Genomic DNA, 24,361 nt, shown 5'->3' with positions numbered 1-24,361 from the left:
GATTGTTATGACGAGGGACTCCGATGCTAAGTGTTAAGAACTTTGTGATTCTTTGTGGTAATACTTGACGAGGCAGAAGTGTTCGGTGCAGAAGAAGGAACTTTGTGTGTAGGCTGTTGTGTCCAATGTGAACTTTGAAGACTTTGTGTGATTGTTAACTTTGTGGAACTTTGTGATAGTGATGACCAACATCGAGGAGGAGTATTGGAATATTTGGGCCAGCCTAATATATGTTGCGATGTTAATCATCTTCCCCTGCGCCGACCCTGCCTAATGTATGTATATTGTTATTGTTTTGTACATGATTGTTGTTAGTTAAATAACCCGACCGCCGCGACGAGCAGACCTACTTTGTGTTTGGCTCCGGTGTTCTCCGCCGTACGCGTCCGAAACATTCCCCCGGTAGTTTGTTGTCGGTCCCCTGGGTAGCTTTGTGGACAGTGTTGGCCCTCAGTGACACTTCCAACAAAATCTACAATACAACGGTTTTGATTCGTCGTTTTCAGTTAGTTAACTTTTAGTTAAAATTTGACATTTCGATAGTTATTTTGCGTCCGGTTAAAATTAACCCTACTCCCGACCGGGGTTAGTTTTGACAGTTCGATAGTTATTTTTTGTTCGCAATGATTTGGCTGCGTACTGCATTTTGTTCCGAATAACTACTCGTCTTTCACATTTTAAATGGGCCGCCCTCGTAGCTATTTTTTAACCATCCGATGAAAAATAACCGCCAAAGTGTCAAATTTTAACTAAAAGTTAACCCGGGAGCGGTCGCGTCGTGTACTGAGTACACGCATACCATGAAAAATGCACGCATGTGGTACACAGCGTGAGCGCGGCGTCGCTGCAGGTAGTCAAAGACACGACTGCTCGAGGGTTAAACGAATAAGCGAAATGGTACACACCCTTTTAGCAAATCCACGTAAATATTGTCGTCGCGGTTGAAATCGAATTTTCTCAAAATGCATACGTGAAATCCTTGGTGAAATCCAGGGTGAAATCTAACGTCGGACGTAGTGCGCTGGACAGCGGACCTGGCCCTCTATCCAGCGCACTGTGCCCGACGTACGTCCGACAAACGGTTAAGGAAAAAAAAATCGATTTTCGCGTGTCAAAAATTCCGATTTTCAACTACACGAATTCATAAAAAATGTCAGAAGGACCATTTGAAATGTTTGGCCTTATTTTAAAGCTCGACTTTTTTAAATTTTAACGATTTTTGGTTTTCAGTGTACATTCAACGTAACATAACATTTCAACGCCCCCTTTGCGAATGAGCGAAAAACAGGCGAAAATAAAAACATTTCGCCGCGAATGAAAATTTCAGTTCAGCCTCTTCCTCCAGCTCCAGCCCTCACTTCCGATGTGCTTGAGTTCGTGTGCGCTGCTCGCGTCGTTTTTAGTGCGGTTGAAAAAGTGGTGTGGTTTTTTAATTGCTGTTTTCCCCCGGAGGAATTTGTTACCCCGTTCGAGTGCGTCGCTGGCCGGCCAAGGTAAGGATTTCAGGAAAATGTTCTGTTTGTGCTAATATTTCTTGTGGTGTGGGTTGTGGATGATGGGACGCGGAGTTCCGGCGGGCAAAGAATTTGAGGTTATGCGTGCGACGTGGTCGCTTTGCGCAGTAGCGGTAAGCTCCAACTGCTCACTGCATCATGTGTTGCTGCCGGGCAGAAAGGGAAAAAATCTGAGGAATAATAGAACCGTTCGCGCTGAAAAGTAACTGTTAATCGATTGATTAGGTTACCCGCCGTTACTGACCAATCGATCAACTTTTCAGTGCGCCATTAAATTTTGATTCTTCAGAATTCAGATTTGTGCAAAACCCCTAAAGTTTTGAAAACCTTCGGGACTTCCACCAGGGTTTGCTTCGGGAATGTTTACAGGGATTCGTTTGAGAATCCTGCCCGGGAATTTTTCCAGCGCTTGTTTGGAGATTCCTTAAAGAAATAGTTCGAGAATTGCTTCAGGAATCTGTAGTAAGCGTCTACGCTTACTACAGTATCCAGTTAGCCTATTGGTTAAGACTGGATCGCCAATCCGGAGACGGCGGGTTCGATTCCCGTTCCGGTCGGGAAAATTTTCTCGACTCCCTGGGCATAGTGTATCATAGTGGTAATCACGTTCAAATGTATGCGTGCCTTTTTTGTAGATGTAGTTGTGAAACTGCGAGAAAAATATTTGCACTCTTACCCCGGACGTTAGTTTTATCATTATTTACCCGTTTTTTTTTATCTGTATTAACGAGATTTTTAGCCCTAGGCTAGTTCATCTCGGGACCCACGCTTTACTTCTCTTCCGAAGGAATAACTCACATTTTGCGAGTTTTGTCGGGAGTGGGATTCGATCCCAGGTCCTCGGCGTGATAGTCAAGTGTTCTAACCATCACACCAGGTCCGCCCCACTTTACCCGTTTTACCCAATTCGATTGGGTAATATTTGCATATGCAATCTGAATAGCCTTTCAATCGGCGTGCACTTTTGTGTGAGGAAAAATTTGCGCTAGTGTTCGTGTGTTGAAATGTCACTTATCTCTATTGTGCTTGCCTCACAATGTACAAATTCATGCAATAAGGCATTTTATGAGACGTTTCAAATCAGCTGTTTTTTCAATGTTTACCAGTTTTGAAGTCCAACCGGTGGGCCCATTTATTTACATTTTCGCTAGCATAATATGTAATACAGGCCCATCCAATAAACGGGGTTCATTTATCTGGGGATGTTTTTTCATCTGCTAGTGACTAGAAATCCTCTACATAGAGATGAGCGGAAGTTACATAAGTCGATTCGGCAACGCTGTTTATTTTGTTTATAACAGCTGCCAACACTTGCTACAAAGCTAGATGTTCAAACTTTGTGCCTGACTTCGTTGTGCTTCAAGTTGTTTTGTTTACATTTTCTAATTATGGTAGAATTTTTTTTTCAAAATTTTGTTGAAATAGTGGAGAAATCGAAGAAATCTGAAATTTATTGCAAAAGTGTTACGCTAATCATATCGGCAGAAATGAAACAAGAAGTAGCAATGGAAGTTTTTTCGGCAAGTGCAGCAACAAAAGTGTCGTCATAAGCATGAGCTTTTGAAAGCAGAATTAATAAATTTTTATCTTTTTACTAAACTTACATATGCCGCCAATATTAAAAATAAATAATTTTAATTTATTTATTTCCGATTGCAATACCGTTCAAACGACGCCTTTCTTCGAACGATAAGCATGTTCATTTGGCTTACACTTTGACAGTTCTCTCTGCACGATTGGCTCACAATGGCCGCCTCCGCAGATCTCTATAATGTAGGATTACTACTAGTGACATCATGCAGCTTGGGGGATTGATACATGCCACATTAGAAACCGAAACATCTCTGCCAGCAAAAATCTGATTGGCGCTCACCACATGTTATGCTACTTTTCGCGAAAACAAAAACATCAAATGTAAACAATAACAATGAGCGGCCCACCGGTAGAACCGAGGGGCGATTCACTCATGTATTTTCGATGCAGCCCTGTGTATTGAAAATCGAATTGATGTATTTTTGGTGCATTGGCATGTATTTTTTGCATTATTGCATTGTTTTGCATTTTTGTGAATAAAATAGAATTGACGTGTATTGATGCAATAATTGAGTATTTTGCGAATAAATGTGTATTTTTAAATTGATGTTCACATTTTGCATTTGATAATTGTGTTTGTAAATAAACTGAAATTCATCCAAGTTTTCGAATACTGCAAACACGAATTACAGTATTTTCATTGTTTTGTCATATCGACCACCGTTCTCAGGCCAGACCAAAACTCCCACTACTTCGTGAGATCCAATAATATCCACAGACGATGGAAATCAAATTCTACTACAAGTAATTAGAACAGAAGCATGCAATAACGACAACAACCCTCCTCGATATTGGCACCGATTAGCACAATATTCGACGTTGGCACCCGTAGGTTTTGGACATGGTTTTGAAGGAGCAACTTCGGAATCAAGAAAGGTTTTTTCATGGCTGAGACCTAAGTTGGTAAATTTAATTTTGCGAGGTTTTTGCAAGGCTAAAAAGCTGGAAAAGTCGCTTTTGTGATTCCACCGGAACCTCCTTCTTGGATTGCTTGACGCCTAGCCCCTCTTGGAATGTCTCCAGGAGATATTTCGCGGATTGCTCCAAAAGTTAATTTTGTGATTCGTATACGGGGTTTTCTTTCTGGGATTCTTTCAAGAGTTATTTCTCCGGTATCGCCAGTCTCGTCTCCAGTAGCTCTTTCTGGGATTCCTCCAAAATTTTATTTTGATATTACTCCAAGATTCTTTCTGGAACATCGCCTAGAATGCATTCTGGGAATTCTTATGATTCTTTCGGAGTTTTTTTCCTGGATGAACCCTTGAAGGTATCGCTGACTGTAACTCTTGGAGGAATTCCCAAAAGGAACTCCTACAGGAATCTAAAATGGAATTCATTGTGGAATTGAAGGGGAAACTGCTGAAAGAGCCTCGGGGACCTCGGTGTTTCCTCCATCAGTTCCTCCAGGAATGTCTCCAGGAGTTCCTTCACAGATTCCTTTAAAAGTTGATTTTATGATTCCTTCTTTCTGGAATTCTTCTAAGAGTTTCTTCTTCGATAGCTCCTCTAACTTTTTATCTCTTTAGAATCCTTCTGGGACACCCATTGTAATTCATTGTGATGGTGCATCCACAAATTTCACTTGATTTTTCCAGGAGAATCAGAAGAATCTCCTAGATGGAATCTCAGGAGGCATCTTTGAAGCAACTCTTGGCGGAATTTCCGGAAGAAACTTCTAGTGGAATCTGAACAGGAGTTATTAGAAGAATTTCCAAAAAGGAACTTCTGGAAAAATCACAAAAGAGGGTACTCCCGAGAGATTTCCTGGAGGAATAGAAGAGGCGATTAGTGAAAGAATTTCGGTGGGCACACATGAGAGAATTCTGATTGATTGCCTGGAGAATTATTGTTGCGAATTTTGAAGCAAGTTCTCTTGGAGGAATCTCCAAAGGAATTCCGCTTAGAGAAATCTTCGGAGGAATTACTCTGGATGGAATTTAATTGAAAACAATTTCCGATGGAATGTCACATGGAATTATCCCCGTTGGAATAGCTTTGGGGTAATTCCTCTTGGGCGAATTTTTGCACACGTTCCTCTTGCAGGCTTTTCCCTCGGCTTTTCCGGAGCGATTCCTCTCTATGTGATCCGGTAAACTATTCCTCCATCTGCAGCGTCATTCAAATTGCTTTGGGATAATATCCCAACAAACAAACATTCCTCTTGGAAGATCTTCTTATGCTGTTCGTGTTCTTTGTTTTCTCCCTGGTTTTCTCACAAAATCGTCGCATTATTCCCGAATTCTTGTATTTGCAGCATTTTTCTCGAATTTGAACTACAATTGTATTTCTCGTGCACTGGTGCATTTTTGCATTTTTATTTTAAAGTGGCGTATTTTTTAATTCAATTTTGAATTTACCGTGTATTGATGCATTTTTGTGTATTTTTTCGAATGTGGCGTATTTTTAAATTAATATCGAATCTACCGTGTATTGATGCATTTTTGTGTATTTTTTAGAATTTAGCGTATTTTTAATTCCGTTTTGAATTTATCGTGCATTGATGTATTTTTGTGTATAATTTTCAGTCATGTATTTTCAATGCAGTAACGCAGAACAGTGAATCGCCCCTCGGGTAGAACGTCTCGTAAAATAGCTTATGGCAGGCAAAGGAAACCCTTCAATTAATAACTGTGGATGTGCTCTAAGAACACTAAGTTTGAAGCGAGGCAGGCCAAGTCCCAGTGGGAACGTAGAGCCATAAAGAAGAAGATTCTTTTGAAAATTCATTTGAAAGGTTCTCAAAGAGTTCCTCCAAGGATTAGCTACTTCGGGGAATTACTTCCGGCAAACTTTCGGGTCTTCCCCTGAGGTAATGAGTGGAAATTCTACTTAAGATTTCTTCGGGAATTTCACGAGAGATTTCTTAGCTTATTTCACATGAGAATTCTTACACGAATTTTATCGGGGATTCCTCAACAAGACAATCTCCGGGAAATTTCTTCGGGAGATGTTTCAAGAAATTATCTGGAACTTCATCAAGGGATTTATTTTGGAAATTCTTCCGAGAAGTGTTCCAGATACACTTTTGGGATCCTCACATGTGCGTTGCGACCAACAACTGTCACCACGGTCGTCTTCCAGCCGGATGGCGGGAAAAGACCGCACGTGTTGCACGCTAAGAATGTTTCCACATAATTTGTGCAGAGTAAATGACTTTTATTTAATGTCTAACATCTTTTGCACAAATTAGCGCAGGACTCTTGTAAAATATTTTTTGCAATTTCTCATCGTAATAGGCTGTTTTACCTCATGCAAATCTGACAGGAAAAGGCCTACTTTCCCACACCAAATTAGCAGTGCTGTAATGATTCATTACAGCACTGATATGCGTTGCGTAATGAACCATTACAACACTGTTTTCAGTTTTGATCAACTTCTTGATGCTTTCTGGACGAAGTTTCGAAAAATGTGGCAACTGCACAATATAACCAGCTATGATCAGATTTTCTTGAACATGGCTATGAACATCAGTGAGTAGTTTGATGACCCTCAAGCGGTAATTTATGAAATTGCAAAAAACGTTGTACGCAACTCGGTGCAGTACTCGATTTTTACAGCACTCGTCGTAATTATCCAACTCGGCAAGCCTCGTTGGATAAATGTACGACTCGTGCTGTAAAAATCTCCATTCTGCACCTTGATGCGTAAACTACTATTACACATTATTACTTTTATTTTACATAGATTTGCTTGAATAAAACTGCATTTGGATGAACTTCACTCGCATTGGGAAATCTTTGTGAATGTGACGCAAATGTAGGAATGATTTTGACAGTGTTTGTTTTGATCTTATTTTTCGGTGGGTGGTGAATTGGGTGGTAAGTAAGCGGCTGGAAGCACGTGGTTTCTCAAACTGTCAACTGCACGCGACTGCACTGTGGCAATCGGTTGCCTAGGTGTCGCTAGTGAAAATTTACATAGAAAATTTGAATAAATTTGTTCGAGCTAGAACGTCTGTCTGCGGTTATACGATGTGCGGAAGTTTAAACTTTGCTTTCTGCATCTTTTGTTGACTTTCCCTTAGGGTGGTCAAATTACCCCGATTTACCCTATACCTTATACTATTTGAAAAATGTGTAACTCTCAAAAATACAACTAGCAAAGAAATCAATGATTTCAAAACATTTTTTTCGGATATGTCGTATTAGGAATTTTTAAGAAATAAGTCTCGAAATCCGTTTACTACAAAAAAAAATAGAGAAACAATCATGACCTGGTATAATTATCACACTAATATGGGTCATATTTTAGAAAAAAAAAATACAATAGTGCTCATAGATAAGATTATGCTGGACTTTCAATACCAAGGAAGTTTGCTGTTCTAAGCAAATTCCCGGTTTTCCCGGTTGTTTGCGATTCCCGGTAAAGTCCCGGTTTTCCCGGTTGAGTGGTTACCCTGAATAATAGTAAAATGTATAGAATGTGTTACATTATTTTGGTTATTGAAATACCACACTGGGTAAGAAAACAAGAAGACTGTTATGTCTCCTGATCAAAACAAACACTGTCAAAATCATTCCTACATTTGCGTCACATTCACAAAGATTTCCCAATGCGAGTGAAGTTCATCCAAATGCAGTTTTATTCAAGCAAATCTATGTAAAATAAAAGTAATAATGTGTAATAGTAGTTTACGCATCAAGGTGCAGAATGGAGATTTTTACAGCACGAGTCGTACATTTATCCAACGAGGCTTACCGCTTGAGGGTCATCAAACTACTCACTGATGTTCATAGCCATGTTCAAGAAAATCTGATCATAGCTGGTTATATTGTGCAGTTGCCACATTTTTCGAAACTTCGTCCAGAAAGCATCAAGAAGTTGATCAAAACTGAAAACAGTGTTGTAATGGTTCATTACGCAACGCATATCAGTGCTGTAATGAATCATTACAGCACTGCTAATTTGGTGTGGGAAAGTAGGCCTTTTCCTGTCAGATTTGCATGAGGTAAAACAGCCTATTACGATAAGAAATTGCAAAAAATATTTTACAAGAGTCCTGCGCTAATTTGTGCAAAAGATGTTAGACATTAAATAAAAGTCATTTACTCTGCACAAATTATGTGGAAACATTCTTAGCGTGCAACACGTGCGGTCTTTTCCCGCCATCCGGCTGGAAGACGACCGTGGTGACAGTTGTTGGTCGCAACGCACATGTGAGGCAGCGATTGAATATGAACGTCACTAACGCCATCTGTTCGCTGATTGCCACTTGGCAATTTGAGGCGGCCATGTTTTTTACACAAGCTGCTGAGTCAAACTTGAACGTCTGTCTGTGGTATAACCATAATGATTTTGATAATACTAAACTATATTGATGTAAAAATTTTAGTTAAATAGTGTTTACATGTCAAAGAAAGATTTTTGGAAAAAGCTGTGTTTTTGGGTCGATTTTGAATCGACGGGGTAATATGAGCACCCGATTTTTTATGAAGAATTCATCCAACATAATGAAACACAAACTTGATGTGCGTCATTGTGCATCAAATCCTATAGTATCAACTTGAAACATATGAAAAATAAATAAATTTAAAAGCTATCTAAGGTATTTAAACAAGATGAGTCTTATGTGGTGTTTTTGGTCTGCGCTCGTCGGGGTAATTTGGCCAAGGTTTTTGAAAATTATTTTTCTAATTTAATGTGAACTTCTAGTACATCGTTCTAACGTCTCAATCGCTTCAATATCAAGCCGGTGTTAGATCTGCAAGGTGAATTTGCAGAAATTACTAGATTTTACGTGTTTTTCATGAGGTGCTCATATTGCCCCATTGGCCAAATTACCCCGACTACCCCTAAATGAAAAGCTTAAGATAATGAAATGCACTCTCTAATATTTTGTGTTGCATACTGCCAATTTTTTTAAGACTTATTGATGTTTTCACTCTTTAAACGATAATAATTTTCAATCTTTGCGCTAGGATTAGTTAGGACAGGTAGTACATGTACTACGCACTACATTTCTTGGTAGGAAAGTCAATGTATTATCCTACCTAACCTATGAAAATTTGTCATGATGCTGAAAATCCTTCAGGTGCTTTGATCGTCTACAAGAATTTCATAACGAATTTGTCCATGCACTAAACTTGGACATGTTCTCCAGATAGTATACCATCGATTATTCAAGTTAGCCTAGCATTTCTTTTGACGTTTATCCAAGACGTTTCCCATAGATTTTCCCAGATTTTTGTTCCAAAAATACCTCGACGAATTTTACAAGACATTTCTTCAGGGTTTGCTCGAAACATTCTTCAATAAGACATTTTCAAACAATTCAAAACCAACAGTTTTCAAAAATGTTCTTTAGAGTTTTTTTACGAAATTTTTCAATGATTTCCAATAATATGTTCACCCTTCTAAGAATGGCTTTCTTTAGGAGTCATCTCAGTTATTTTATTAGTATTCTGTCAAAGAAACCAACAGTGAACAGTAGCAAGTATTCCTCCAATAATTATTCTAGAGATTCCACGAACAACTTTTAAATCTCAGATTACCTTCACAAAAGATTTTTCCAAAAATCCTCCAGAGATTCCCCATGGGTTGCTCCAGATTCTCAAGAAATTTATTCAATGATTCCTAAACAGTTTTATCCCACATATTTATCATTTGGCATTTCCATAAGAAATCCCTACCATAATTTTCGTATGATATTATACAAAGAATCTAACAATATTTCTGTCGGACCTTTCTATACACGAAAACTCGGTTATAATCTGACTACAAGTAGAACTTTTTATTTTCAGGAACTCAACTACCTAGAGTTATACTTAGAATTCCCGCAGAATACTCTCTTTCAATAAGTGTTTTGTACCTTTAATTTCCACCTCTAATGCGTATCCTTTGACAGATATGCGTTTTACGACTACCACTAAGTCTTGTAGTCTTTCTTAGTTTAAAAGTTATCCACTTTTTCAGAAATTAAATTCAGAAAAGTAAGAAAATTGAAAATAGTACTGTCAGAGTTCCTATTTTACCGTATAAATAAGTTTTTATAAAACCTGGAAGAAATGTTGAGGAACCTGGAAAAACCGGGAAATAACCGGGAATTTGTTTTAGCAAGTTGAGTGGCCACCCTGACTTTCTAAACTTTCTTCCTGAACCCTTTTGAGAATTCTGCCAGGCATTACTCCGGAAGCTGCTAAGATTTCTATGGTAATTGTTAGAGATATTTCTTCGGGATTTCCTCCGGAGATAACTTTGAGAATTTCTCCGGATATTCTTAGGGAACGTCCATAAATTACGTCACGCAAAAATTGTTCATTTTCAACCCCCCCTCCCCCCCTATGTCACACTTTTTGTATGGGACCTCCGAATTTTTGTATGGGTCGTCACACTTTGCTGAACACCCCCCCCCCCCTCCCCCCTTAAAGCGTGACGTAATTCATGGACGTTCCCTTACGAAAATTTCTTCTGCAATAGCTTCAGGTACTATTTTAGAAATTCCTCTTGAAAAAATGCCTGGATACCTGGACAATTTGTTCATGGATTGCAACGGGAATTCATTTAGTAAATACATATCACAAGATTTCCAAAGATTCGTTCAGAAAACCTTCGAGAGATTGCTTCAAGAATACCTTCACAGGATATCTCTAGGAACTTGCTCCTGGGATAACATGGGGCATTCCTCCAGGAATTTTAAGGTAAGTTCCTCCAACAATTCCTTGAAGATTTTTTCAATTAATTGCTTTGGGATTTCTTCGAGAATGTTACCGTGAGTTGCTGAGATAGTTACACCAGAAATTGTTTTAAATAGTGCCTGTGGGAATATTTTGCAATATTTTTTTTATTGTGCGAAATATTTTGCATGAGTCGATAGTTTAGATGTTAATTGACTAATTTATCCTTTGATTGGTTAAAAAAAAAAATTCCATGCTTAATGGCTCGCAGTCAAAGAAGCCCAAAATCGCATATTTTGCCCTATAAATTGAGGAATACATAGCTCTAAATTGTGACGTGCTGGAGCAAATCTGAGCCCAGATTCGGATTCAGCGGCCTAAAATCTGTCAGAGACACATAAGTTTGCTCTTGAGACAAAAAAATGTTGCGCTGTGTAATCCATCGATTCCAGAATTCATCCAGGTTTTTCCCAAAGGATGTCCTCGGGAGTTCTTCAAGGGATTGTTATTTTGAATTTCTCCAGATATTCCTTCGGATAGGTAGACCTCAGAATTCTTTCGGAAGTTTCTCCAGTTATTCCTCCGACGTTTCCTTCAAGGGCCCATATAGCCGAGGCGGTAAACGCACGGGTATTCAGCATGACCATGCTGAGGGTGACGGGTTCGATTCTCGGTCGGTCCAGGATCTTTTCGTAAAGGAAATTTCCTTGACTTCTTTGGGCTTAGAGTATCTTCGTGCCTGCCACACGATATACGCATGCAAAATGGTCATTGGCAGAGGAAGCTCTCAGTTAATAACTGTGGTAGTGCTCATAGAACACTAAGCTGAGAAGCAGGCATTGTCCCAATGAGGACGTTACGCCAAGAAGAGAGAGAGAGAGTTTCCTTCAAAAATTCCTGAAGTGTTATCATATCAGAGAATCACTTAATTATTTACTGTGGAAAATAATGTGTAATTTCATATGCAAATTACTCCTCAGATTCCTCCGGGGACATTCCTTCCAAAATTCCTGCAATGCCTTAGGACAATAATTGATATTTTCATATTTGCAGTCATTTGTCAAACGTCCTTTCAATTTGGCGTTGGTTCGACTCATACCCCTCCAAAAATAACCCTATCTACGCTAATGAGTTGACCCATCAGTAAATAGCTGTTATTTGCTAAATCCCCTTCTGGCAATATCGCCAAGTCATAATATCAACCTGGTCAAATTTCACATAAACCATAGCGGGGAACACTTGCAGATCCAGCACTATTTCTCCATCTCCATCGATAAACGTTGCGGGTGGAAAATGCGTGTGTGGTCCACTAATCTTTATTGCTAGGCTAGGTCTGCCAGCTTTTGATTAGCGCGGCACGACGGGGCCAGAACATAAACAGAGCTAACGATGCAAATGAGAGGTGGCTGTTGCGTTAGAAAGTCTCAATCAGTGGCTCCGGCAGGAAGTATCCAGTAAAGTAGTTACGGTGTCCCAAGCTTGTAAAGTGTTGTGAAAATCCTGACTTCATGTAAGTTCTGCTCGAATAATGTTATTCATTGCGCTTGAACAGAATTGTTTAAAAAAAAGTGTATAAAGCGAAACCTTATTGATTTGCGAAATGTGCGGCAGTGTGTGGCTTGTTATCGGTTGTGATGTATTGAATCATATAAAAAAGAAAACTTCAAGTTGTACCTACTTCAAATTGTCGATGCTTGGGTTTGTGTCAAAGATTTGAAAATGAATTAAATAGTTCAACCTCATCTCAATTCTTTATTTATTTTTAAATAATTGATCCAATTAAATTTGATAGAAAAAGTATGTAATTAAATATTTTTTCATTATCTAGTACCATCCACATCTGAAATCTCTACCACGTAAATAACGTCCAGAGACAAGGCAGCAAAATGAGGATCTTCTGGCACTCCCCACGATCTGCCGTGGCCTCGGCATAGTTTTAGACAAGCAGCTTAAAGTCTAGGCCGCCCCATCAAGGGCAACACCGGCTGATGTGCCTAATTGCTCGATTGCTTTTATGGTCCTAGTGATTCCGGTGGATGGTTCCGTACATGCTTAGGATGCTGGTCCTTCGGGGCACAGTTCTGCGTTGGCATTGGGCCATCAGATCTTCCAGCATCTTTTGGATAGAAAAACTTCTAAAATAGACAAATAGTTAGTTTCAATTAAAACTCATCACTTTCCTACTCACCAAGCGATGCATTTTGCTTGTTTGTTATTCAGTAAATAACAAGCAATTTTCTCTTAGCAACCACATCGGAGTTCTTGATTCAGTTCAGAGCAAAATCCAAGGTTGTTCGAAATTAAGGTATATAGATTTACTGCTCTGGTACTTCTTGGGCCATAAAATTTCAATGGATTGTATGAGAGAGGGACGTCATTATTTTGTCTTTGATAGGACGCAATCAGTGAAGTACTAGATTGAAAGTAGTGAGCTGGACTTTTGTATGGTGAGATGATCAGTTCTCCATTTCTGCGATGAAATGGTGCAAACAGCGTGGGTTATATGGTTTCTTGCCTAACTTGATGCTGTTTGAGCAAAGCTGTGGGTAACTGTGTTGTTGAAGATGCAAGAAATAAATAATACAACAACACAGTTACCCAAACATTTGCCCAAATAGCATCAAATTAGTCAAAAAATCAAATAACCCATGCTGTTTGTACCATTTCATTACAGAAATGGAGAACTGATCATCTCACCATACAAAAATCCAGCTTACTACTTTCAATCTAGTACTTCGCTGATTGCTTCCTATTAAATGGTGCAAAAAGCGTGAGTATTATGATTCCTTGCCTAATTTGATGCTGTTTGAGCAAAACTTTGGATAACTATGTTGTTTATGTTGCAAGAAATGAAGAAAACAACACTGTTGCCCAAAGTTTTGCTCAAACAGCATCAAATAGGAGGCAATCAGTGAAGTATTAGATTGAAAGTAGTGAGCTGGATTTTTGTATGGTGAGATGATCGATTCTCCATTTCTGCAATGAAATGGTGCAAACAGCGTGGGTTATATGATTTCTTGCCTAATTTGATGCTGATTGAGCAAAAGCTGGGATAACTGTGTTGTTGTATTATTTATTTCTTGCAACTTCAACAACACAGTTACTCAAGCTTTTGCTCAAACAACACCAAATTAGGCAAGAAATCATATAACCCACGCTGTTTGCACCATTTCATTGCAGAAATGGAGAATCGATCATCTCACCATACAAAAATCCAGCTCACTACTTTCAATCTAGTACTTCACTGATTGCCTCCTATTAGGCAAGGAATCATAATATCCACGCTTTTTGCACCATTTCATTGCAGAAACGGAGAATAGGAGGCAATCACTGAAGTACTAGATTGAAAGTAGTGAGCTGGATTTTTGTATGGTGAGATGATCAATGGGGCACGTTCGGTGTAGTACTAGATTTGTAGTAATGAGCTGAATTTTAGTATGGTGAGAAGGGCAATTCTCCGTTTCTGCAATGAAATGGAGCAAAAAGCGTGGGTATTATGATTCCTTGCCTAATTTGATGCTGTTTGAGCAAAACTTTGGATAACTATGTTGTTTATGTTGCAAGAAATGGAGAAAACAACAACACTATTGCCCAAAGTTTTGCTCAATCAGCATCAAATTAGGCAAAGAATCATAATACCCACGCTTTTTGCAACATTTCATTGCAGAAACGGAGAATTTACCTTCTCACCATACAAAAATTCAGTTCATTACTACAAATCTAGTACCTCATCGATCTGTCCTATTCTCCATTTCTGCAATGAAATGGTGCAAACAGCGTAGGTTATATGATTTATTAGCTAATTTGATGCTATTTGAGCAAAAGTTTGAATAACTGTGTTGTTGTATTATTTTTTCCTGCAACTTCAGCAACACAGTTATCCAAACTTTTGCTCAAACAGCATCAAATTAGTCAATAAATCATATAACCTACGCTGTTTGCACCATTTCATTGCAGAAATAGAGAATGGGGCACGTTCGGTGTAGTACTAGATTTGTAGTAATGAGCTAAATTTTAGTATGGTGAGAAGGTCAATTCTCCGTTTCTGCAATGAAATGGTGCAAAAAGCGTGGGTATTATGATTCCTTACCTAATTTGATGCTGTTTGAGCCAAATTTTGGATAACTATGTTGTTTATGTTTCAAGAAATGGAGAAAATAACAACACTGTTGCCCAAAGTTGTGCTCAAACAGCATTAAATTAGGCCAGGAATCATAATACCCACGCTTTTTGCACTACAGTAAAACCTCCATGAGTCGATATTGAAGGGACCATCGACTCATGGAAATATCGAGTAGTGGAACAAAAATCCTTTGGGAGGCATTTTGGAGGGACCATCATAGTAACCCAAAAATATTTTTTCAGTATGGAAAAATTTACCTCCATGAGTCGATATCGAGTCAAGGGACATCGACTCATGGAGGTTCGACTGTATTTTATTGCAGAAATGGAGAATTGACCTTCTCACCATACTAAAATTCAGCTCATTACTACAAATCTAGTACTTCATCGATCTGTCCTATTGATCATCTCACCATACAAAAATCCAGCTCACTACTTTCAATCTAGTACTTCACTGATTGCTTCCTATGGGACACGTTCGGTGTAGTACTAGATTTGTAGTAATGAGCTGAATTTTAGTATGGTGAGAAGGTCAATTCTCCGTTTCTGCAATAAAATGGTGCAAAAAGCGTGGGTATTATGATTCCTTGCCTGAATTGATGCTGTTTGAGCAAAACTTTGGATAACTATGTTGTTTATGTTGCAAGAAATAGAAAAAACAACAACACTGTTACCCAAAGTTTTGCTCAAACAGCATCAAATTAGGCAAGGAATCATAATACCCACACTTTTTGCACCATTTCATTGCAGACACTGAGAATTGACCTTCTCACCATACTAAAATTCAGCTCATTACTACAAATCTAGTACTTCACCAATCTGTCCTATTGACCTTCTCACCATACGAAAATTTAGCTCATTATGTACTACAAATCTAGTACTTCACCGAACGTGCCCCATAGGAAGCAATTAGTGAAGTACTAGATTGAAAGCCGTGAGCTGGATTTTTACGGTGAGATCAGTTCTTAATTTCTGCAATGAAAGCGCAAACAGCGTGAGTGTTATGATTTCTTGACTATTTAAGGGCGGACGGGACGGTCGGGGAAATATCCGCCATTGCTCTGTTGCTACTAAGATGGTAATCTCAGATTCTACTTCATATTTTGCAACAAAAACCTTTCACTGTGTATGCTCACTTGCAGTGCATATGCTGATTGTTTTTCAGCATCTTCAGTGCGATAGAACTCGAGATTACCATCTTCAAAATCGCGAGGCAAATTGTTAGAAAGAGAGGCAAGATAGGAAAAATAACACGGCGTCCCGTTTCACCTTAATGCTGTTTGAGCAAAAGTTTGGGTAGGGTAAAAGCTCCCTTAGTGGAGGTAGTACCAATAGTGGTGGTAGTGTCAATTTAGCACTATTTCGACCAAAAAGCTTGCAAATGACATTTTAAATAGATGCATCATAACTAAACAATAACATTAATTCAGTTTTGAGTTCAGGATTTGCCGTAAAACCTATTTTAAACAATGGGGCACGTTCGGTGTAGTACTAGATTTGTAGTAATGAGCTGAATTTTAGTATGGTGAGAAGGTCAATTCTCCGTTTCTACAATGAAATGGTGCAAAAAGCATGGGTATTATGATTCCTTGCCTAATTTGATGCTGTTTGAGCTAAACTTTGGATAACTATGTTGTTTATGTTGCAAGAAATGGAGAAAACAACAACACTGTTGTCCAAAGTTTTGCTCAAACAGCATAAAATTAGACAAGGAATCATAATACCCACGATTTTTGCACCATTTCATTGCAGAAACGGAGAATTGACCTTCTCACCATACTAAAATTCAGCTCATTACTACAAATCTAGTACTTCACCGATCTGTCCTATTATTTTCCTTAATTTTTTTGCTCCTTTGCACCTATAGTGGTGGTAGTGTTCCTATAGTGGTGGGTCCCATATGAATTCAATGAAATGCGCCACTATAGGAACCAATATTAAATTTTACCTCCATAATGGGAATCGTGTACCTATAGTTGGTGCAAGTGTTTTATTAGCCAAAACTTGAATAAACAACGATTTTTACATTTTTCCTAGCCAATTTAAGTGAAAAACTATCGATTAACGTTTTCAGACTTTTTATTTTGTGGTATTATCAATTTTATTCAATTATTTTACTACAAGGAGCTACTAATAGCACCACTATTGGTACATTTACCCTAACTGTGTTGTAACACCGTTAGCCATCATGGATTCCCATAGCGGAAATCATCATGGTTACAGGTCGCAAGCCTCGGTAAAGTGTGGAACGTTTTGATAGCTGTGATCCCTGACCATCATGTAATCAAAATCCCAGGGATACTCAAGTGACCATACTGTTGGGCTGTGGGGGTTGCGTGTGCAGAGGGTGCATATATTGACAAGCATTGCTATGGGTCGATAGGGCTGAGTAAGAGCGGGGAATGGATCTACGATAGCTTAATTGCAATTATACCTACTGGTATACTGCCCAAATTCTGCAAAGTGACGTAAGCGACATTGATAGTTTTGGCCCATTTTTTGGTTATTATGCATAAAACTCTTGCTCATCCTCTAAGTTTCTTTCCAAAGATGATAGATTACGACTAGATCTTGCATTCTAATACAACAGGCATACCACAGTGTTATCTTTACACCAGATATTACATATAATATACCAACAAATATCGACATTTTGAATGGCGCTTACGTCACTTTGCAGAATTACGGCAGTATAGTCGTGGTTCAACATCAACAGTGGTGGCGCCTTTTTCGCTTGTGTTCGGCCTAGGTGGTTTGTTTAGGCGGATTGTGCTACTTTTCCCCGAATGCCGGTTCCCCGAATGGCCCGTTTCCCCGAAAGTCAGTTCCCCGAATGGCCCGTTTCCCCCGAAAAGACTATATATTACTTTCTTGTTCGAAATGATCACTTGCCACAAAATGTTCGTGTCCTAGGGACTAGGTTATTCAAAAAAAGATAACCTACCATAGTTGGACAGGTCGTTGGAATCAATATGGTTCTAGAAAGAGCGAGCAGTTATGGAAAGGAGTCATATTACCATTCTCCATTCAGCAGGGTTTCAGCAGGTCTGATGAGCAATAAAACTTGAAAGAACGCCCTATAAAATAAAGAAGGGTGTGATTCGGGGAAATGGGTCATTCGGGGAAAAGTACCATTCGGGAAAACGGCATTGGGGGAATCGGCGTTCGGGGAAACGACATTCGGGGAACCGACATTCGGTGAAAAGTAGCACAACCGTTTAGGCGGTGCGGGTAGGTCTGTATGTACTTCGTACGTGCAGTGCTAACGGCTTCAGCATTGTGGTTACTTGAGTAGTGTAGGATAATTGGGTTTGGGACTGAGGGGGTCGTCATTGATTCTGCCGACACCATTGAGTGCTCATTGTTGGCGGTTGTGTTGGTGACGATTTCTTCAGCTTTATAATCTCATTTATGCCACGCACAAACTTTGGGACTGCTTTGTAATGCAAGAGAGGGATTTAAACTCTGCGTTACGGGTTGGGTGAGGTCATGCCGATAGAAGCAACCCAGGTGACCGTGCGGCTCTGGTCGTGATGGATGCATGAGTGCAGTGTATGTGGGTTGCGCTACCCTGTGGGCGCATTTGGGTCCGGGTTGGAGTGGAAAGAGACCCTTCTCTACCCTAGATCGGATTCGGTTGTACGGGCGGGGTAGTGTTTGTCTTATTTGCGACGTGTTGTACGTAATTTGCGGCCCGAGCTGCGTGGTTACTTGGGAAGTATTGTGCTCTGCAATCTAGATTTTGGTTTTAAGGTGAAGCTATAGCTGGGCTGTGCCTCGGATTTGTTGGGCGCAGGTCGGGAGAGCTGGTGGCGGCTTGTGTTGGAGGGTTTGCTCGATTGATTATTCACTGGTGGTGGCCAGTCGATCGACTGTTAGCGCAGCCTATCATTTGGTTCTTGGGGTTTGTGCTCTCGAGGTTCGCGGCGTTGCTTCATTGTATCTTCGCTTTAATACTAATATTCCTTGGTTGATTAACTGACTGTTATGTACAGGCGCTTAATTCATTCTATTTCATAGATTGCCAGATTTTAGGGTAATGGTTCAATAGGGTGTTAGCAATCAGAGTGGATTAGAACGAGTTGGCGCCTACAATACACCAACACTAATACACATGTACACCAATACTTACACGCACACATGCACCTACAACTAGCTGTAAAAGACCAGTGGGCGGGACAATGGTGCCTACCCAACAGTTGTAGGAGGGGTGTTTGGCTTAGCTACATGACTTAGTCCGGCAAGCCCATAAACATCAATTGGTAGGCGTTTTGCCTAGTGAAAAGACAACGCAGATGGGCGAAAGCCAGGGGATGCGTTGATAATAGCAGAATAGCAGAATTTAATGCTGTTTGAGCAAAAGTTTGGGTAACTGTGCTGTACATAGTATTATTTATTTCTTGCAACTACAACACAGTTATCCAAACTTTTGCTCAAACAGCATCAAATTAGTCTGGAAATAATAATACCCACGCAGTTTGCGCCTTCATTGCCTTACTACTTTCAATCTAGAACTTCACCGATTGCTTCCTATAGGGCACGATCGGTGAAGTATGTAACGGTTTATCCGGTGGGATATTATAATAATGACTAAAATCACAAAATGTGCTAAGAAATCGTAATCCGTTTCAAAAATTTGGCTTTAGCGCCAATCCCGAATCAGGATTGCCAAATCTCAAGTAGGTTATGCCCGGCCACTCTTCGGAGAAGTCGTGAGCCCGATTGTCTTTGGAAAAACGATCATAGCACCATAAAACACACACAAATCAGAACTAATCTATATATTCACTGAATCAAACATTTTCATAGATCACAATTAAGCTTGCTTCGATTGACCAATCACTATAACGTTTTAGTATTTTTCGCGCACATATTCTTTTCGTGTTCTAGCACTTCTGCTTGTTCGGGATAGCCGACAGCATCCAGACTCCGACAAAAACCGACCGTGTGCGCTGTGAAGTAATACCAAATATAATAAATTAATAATATGACCCACTCTAGCACTGAACTGGCGAACGCATTTTACCGATCGCAGCGACACGGATGAGTCGCGGTCGAACTAATTTACTGCCGCAAAGCCGCAGGTGGCTTTGATGAAAAATAAACACAATAAAAACAATGAAAATTTCGGACGAACCACAGACGTCATTTTTCGGTGCTCCAAGGTTCCACGTCCCAAATTGTGGTACTTTGTAGATGGGAGTCAGCAGAAACATGGTAGGTAGTCCAGCAATGATGTGGTTTTGGAGTAGACCTAGGTGTAGACACCATCTTAGCAGCACAGGCAACCCAAACCCAACCCCATTTCCACCGGTATCAGTCAAAATTTCCTGAAGGGAATTTCTTAGTGAATAGGAGTTTCCAACAACACCGTGGGGCCCCTCTGGGAAGCTCACGATTGTAACGAAGCTATCCCACTCAACCGATACTCATCCTGGTCGGCCTTGTCTGATTCACGGCCGGCCCAAGGCAAATCTCAGCGTTATAACCCAGATAACGAATAGAACCCAACGTACACGGCAGTTCTGGTCCCTTCATTTTGATGGCCATAACAGTCCAGAATTTGTCCGGAGCTCATCCCGTACATTGACCGGTGCACGCTATGTCCAAAGGGAAGTATTATGAAAATTGAATGTACCTCAAATGTTATTCCATAGGATCGTAGGTTTGGACCTCTAGTTTCAGAATCTGTGCGGTTTGAAATATTTCATTTTGGGTTTTTCGATTTTTTTTAATTTTTTTCCTATTTTCCCATACAAATGGCGAAAAAAGTAATTTTAAGGTTAATTTCATCCCATATAAAAATGTATGGGAAAAAACCCAAGATGATTATTTTAAATCGCACATATTCTGAATCAAGAGGTCCAAAAATACGGTTCTAGCGAATAAACTTTGAGGTACATTCACTTTTCATAATACTTCCCTTTGGACATAGCGTGCGGTGTGACAAAAAACTGGAATGGTTTCCAAACAAAGCGGGAAACGAGTTACTCTCTTTCAATGAATGACTACGGGTTTCGAAATTTATGGGCTACAACAATTAACGACCCGGCACTCTCTCAAGTGACGTTTGAAAAAGTTCCGACAAAGTGAAAAACCAAAGCTACCTAGATTATACTTCTTTGAATAGTTCGATTTCCTGCCGCAAGTAGGTGCGCTTGTCAGACGAATCTGTTCGCCGATCGATGGTATGGGAAATGGAAGGAGTGGGTTATCTTGTACTTAAAAATCTTTGGTAATACGAATACAGCGATACAAGCGATGTCCATTATTGTTCACTAAAATCACTTACGTCGGTTTCGGTTGTAGAAGGCGTCGCTTGCTATGGTCCACATGCTGATAGAAGCGATGCCGCCCCACACCACTTGCGATCATTAATTTCTATAACTCTTTTGTGGTTTAGATGCGGTGATAACCACAGATCCGAACCAGTTTCGTGGATGTCCGTTGGTGGTGTAAAGGGGGGGGGGGGGGCGTCCCATCGTTACGTCGTCGGCTTGTAGTCTACGTAGCTGCCACAAGTAGGTCGCCGTCTCATCGCCTACTCTGTATGGGCTGCGATGGCCTACTGATCCTCCAGTGGTGTTTAACGGCTGATATGGCTGCAGCTGGATGGTCGATCTTCACTAATCGATATACAGAAACTTTCTGCGCTTTCTTTCTACAGAGGCTCTATTTATATGCGCGCTTGTAGTAATGTTAAACTACTACCCCTACTATGATGAAAACGCCTGATTCAGTTTTTATGCATGTAGTAAAAAAAAATGCGACGCACTGTGTCGGAACTGAAAGCAATGCAAACAAATCCGTTACAAGTAGGGTGGGGCGGGGCAAGATGGGTCACCTAAGGATGGATCACCATAACTTTGTAAATACAAATCGTATGGGTTTGTATTCGTCCGCTACTCTTAGATGCACTAGTTAGCTATGCTAAAAGCCGATAAAAAGTTCATTAAATACAAAATATGATGTTAAACAAGCAGTTTTAAAAAGTGATCGATTTTGCGCCGTGAAAAAAGTGCGGGGCAAGATGGGTCACCTTTTAAGTAATCCACATTTTCTCAACGAAAATCGTCAAAATATAAGATTTGTTCCGCATTCATATATGCTCCATATCCATACTGAGTAAACAAGAGCTACTAGTAAACATTTTATGAATTTATTTGGAATATAAAAAACTTTACGATTTGAGTGGTTCTAAGGCGACTTGAAAATCGATGTTTCCACTGAAAAATTATCATAATTTTATGTTATAATTTTGAGCGTTCATTCCGCTTGATTGAAGTCATTTATGAGATAGTCTTGTAATAAAAAATAAATTACTTTTGAAAGCTCCAAAAATATGTTCAAAATTGAAGGTGACCCATCTTGCCCCGCGGCCGTTTATATGGAGATTATATGGAATGTATCGCATAAGAAAAATGGGTGAAAACCATTTTATTTTTTATTTCCAATGAGAGTGAATAATTTTTCCATCAATGCCCCAAACTTTTGTATATTCATGCTGGTCATCTAACAAAATTATTAACATAAACAAAACATGAGTAATGCGCCCGAAAATGGCACTGACCCATCTTGCCCCGCGACCCATCTTGCCCCGCCCCAACCTATTAGAATTGAAGTAATGAGCTGAATTTTTGTATGGTGAGAAGGTAAATAATTTATCCGTTTCCGCAATGAAATGGCTCAAAAAGCGTGGGTATTAAATATGATCCCTTGCCTAATTTGATGCTTTTTGAGCAAAACTGTTGTTTCTTCCAGATTTTTTTTAGATATTCCTACAGGAAGTCTTCCAGGGATTTTTTTAGAAGTTACCTACATCGCATTTTTTGTTTTATCTACTTTTTTTAGGGCAAAGAAAATTGTTACAAAGAGTTACATTTTTTTTTATTACAAGTAGTTATTCTTTTATTTTGAGAAACAAAAATGCTATTAAATTTTTTGCTCTTCGCTCTCGAATTGACCTTCTAACCATACTAAAATTCAGCTCATCACTACAAATTTAGTACTACACCGAACGTGTGTGTGTGTGTATACAATTCAACTCCCACTGTCCGGCAGTGGTATTATGGAAGAAAGATGTCTGCTCTGCAGTTATCTATATTAGTTTTTACTAAATTTCAATATGAAAACTGAAATCATCTTTAGCCCGGGAGTTGAAAGGTGATAGCTCTGTTGGGATCCAGTGACCCGTTTCAGAATGCCTGGTTACTCACGTCCATTCCCAGGTCACTTTCACTTACAACAAGCCCCGCATGTCTGCATTACCGTTATCAAATGGATAACGATATCACAAGCACACTTCCTGCTTCAAAGATAATCTTTGCAGCTGGCTCGTATTTAGTAATTATTGTAGTTATATGTAATCAGAACAATCTTACAATCTAGTACTACACCGAACGTGCCCAATTATTGAATGGATTGACATTCTCATCAGAAATTGCTATTACAATATTTTTAGGAGTGTAAAACATATTACATTTATTTTGGAAATGAAATTTTTAATGAAACCAGCTTAGTATTGAGTAGTTCCACAGTTATGAATGGACATTTCCAACCAACCATCGCCCCAACCCTTTGCATCAATTCTTTGCACAGTTCGTAATGTGTAACCGTATTCATTTCTTTTCAAATTTACAGGGACGATCTCTGCTTGGATTGATACCTAGGAGCAACTTGACGGTACCCTACTGTGAGTCAAATCCGCTACGCGTTACGTCTCAATTGAATCGGTAAGTAGGTACCTTATCTAGCAGTATTGCGCAAATAAGCCCACAATCGTATTTCACGACTAACGTTCTTGTCTGCCGTTAAGGCCGCGAGTAGTACCTAGCCCATTCGCATGAAAATGTATCATATTGTCGTCGCGGTTGAAACCCGAAGTTTCCCCACACCCGACAATCGAATTTTATCAAAATCCATAAGTGAAACCTAACGTCGGACGTTGTGAACCGGACAGCGGGCCTGGCCCTCTATCCAGCGCACTGTGCCCGTCGTACGTCCGACACACGGTTTAGGAGAAAAATCGATTTTCGCGTGTCAAAAATTCCGATTTTCAACTGCACGTACAATACTGCGTGCTTTAGAACCGGTACACCATTAACCGGCTGCAGATCAAGAACGGGTTTACCTAGAAATACACATACAGACACACATACACAGACATTTGCTCAGTTCGTCAAGCTGAGTTGATTGGTATATGAGACTCGGCCCTGCGGGCCTCGGATCGAAAGTCGGTTTTTCGAGTGGTATTTATACCCTTCTTATGGGTGTAAGAAGGGTAAAAATAAATTTACGCCGTTTTAGATTGCAACAGGCTCAATACCGCACTATGGCAAAAACTGAAACTTCTACCCTAGTCCATGTTACAAGCCGATTTTAAGAATGAAATTTTGACAGGAGCATACTGACGGGCTTGGTGGTCTAGTGGCTACCGCTTCTGATTCGTATGCAGAAGGTCATGGGTTCAATCCCTGGCCCGTCCCTTTCATCCTACTTTGTATCTTTCTAGCCACTTTC

The 24,361-nt window shown here is 39.7% G+C and overlaps 1 protein-coding gene across 2 annotated transcripts in view; it reads left to right on the top strand.

The window, feature by feature from the left end:
• The first annotated feature begins 1,367 nt into the window (after positions 1-1,367).
• LOC109419292 (uncharacterized) overlaps positions 1,368-24,361 on the top strand; it is a 49,462-nt gene continuing 26,468 nt past the window's right edge. Inside the window, exons 1-2 of one of the 2 annotated variants that reach the window (XM_029853888.2) lie at positions 1,368-1,493; positions 23,483-23,574. The gene's annotated coding sequence lies outside the window, so the exon portion shown is untranslated. Of the gene's footprint in view, positions 1,494-11,989; positions 12,231-23,482; positions 23,575-24,361 lie in introns of those variants that run through there. The other variant, XM_029853889.2, reaches the window with a different exon arrangement.

This window comes from Aedes albopictus, chromosome 3 (assembly GCF_035046485.1).
Source record: "Aedes albopictus strain Foshan chromosome 3, AalbF5, whole genome shotgun sequence".
Taxonomy (NCBI): domain Eukaryota; kingdom Metazoa; phylum Arthropoda; class Insecta; order Diptera; family Culicidae; genus Aedes; species Aedes albopictus.
This window is presented reverse-complemented; position numbering and strand designations above follow the sequence as displayed.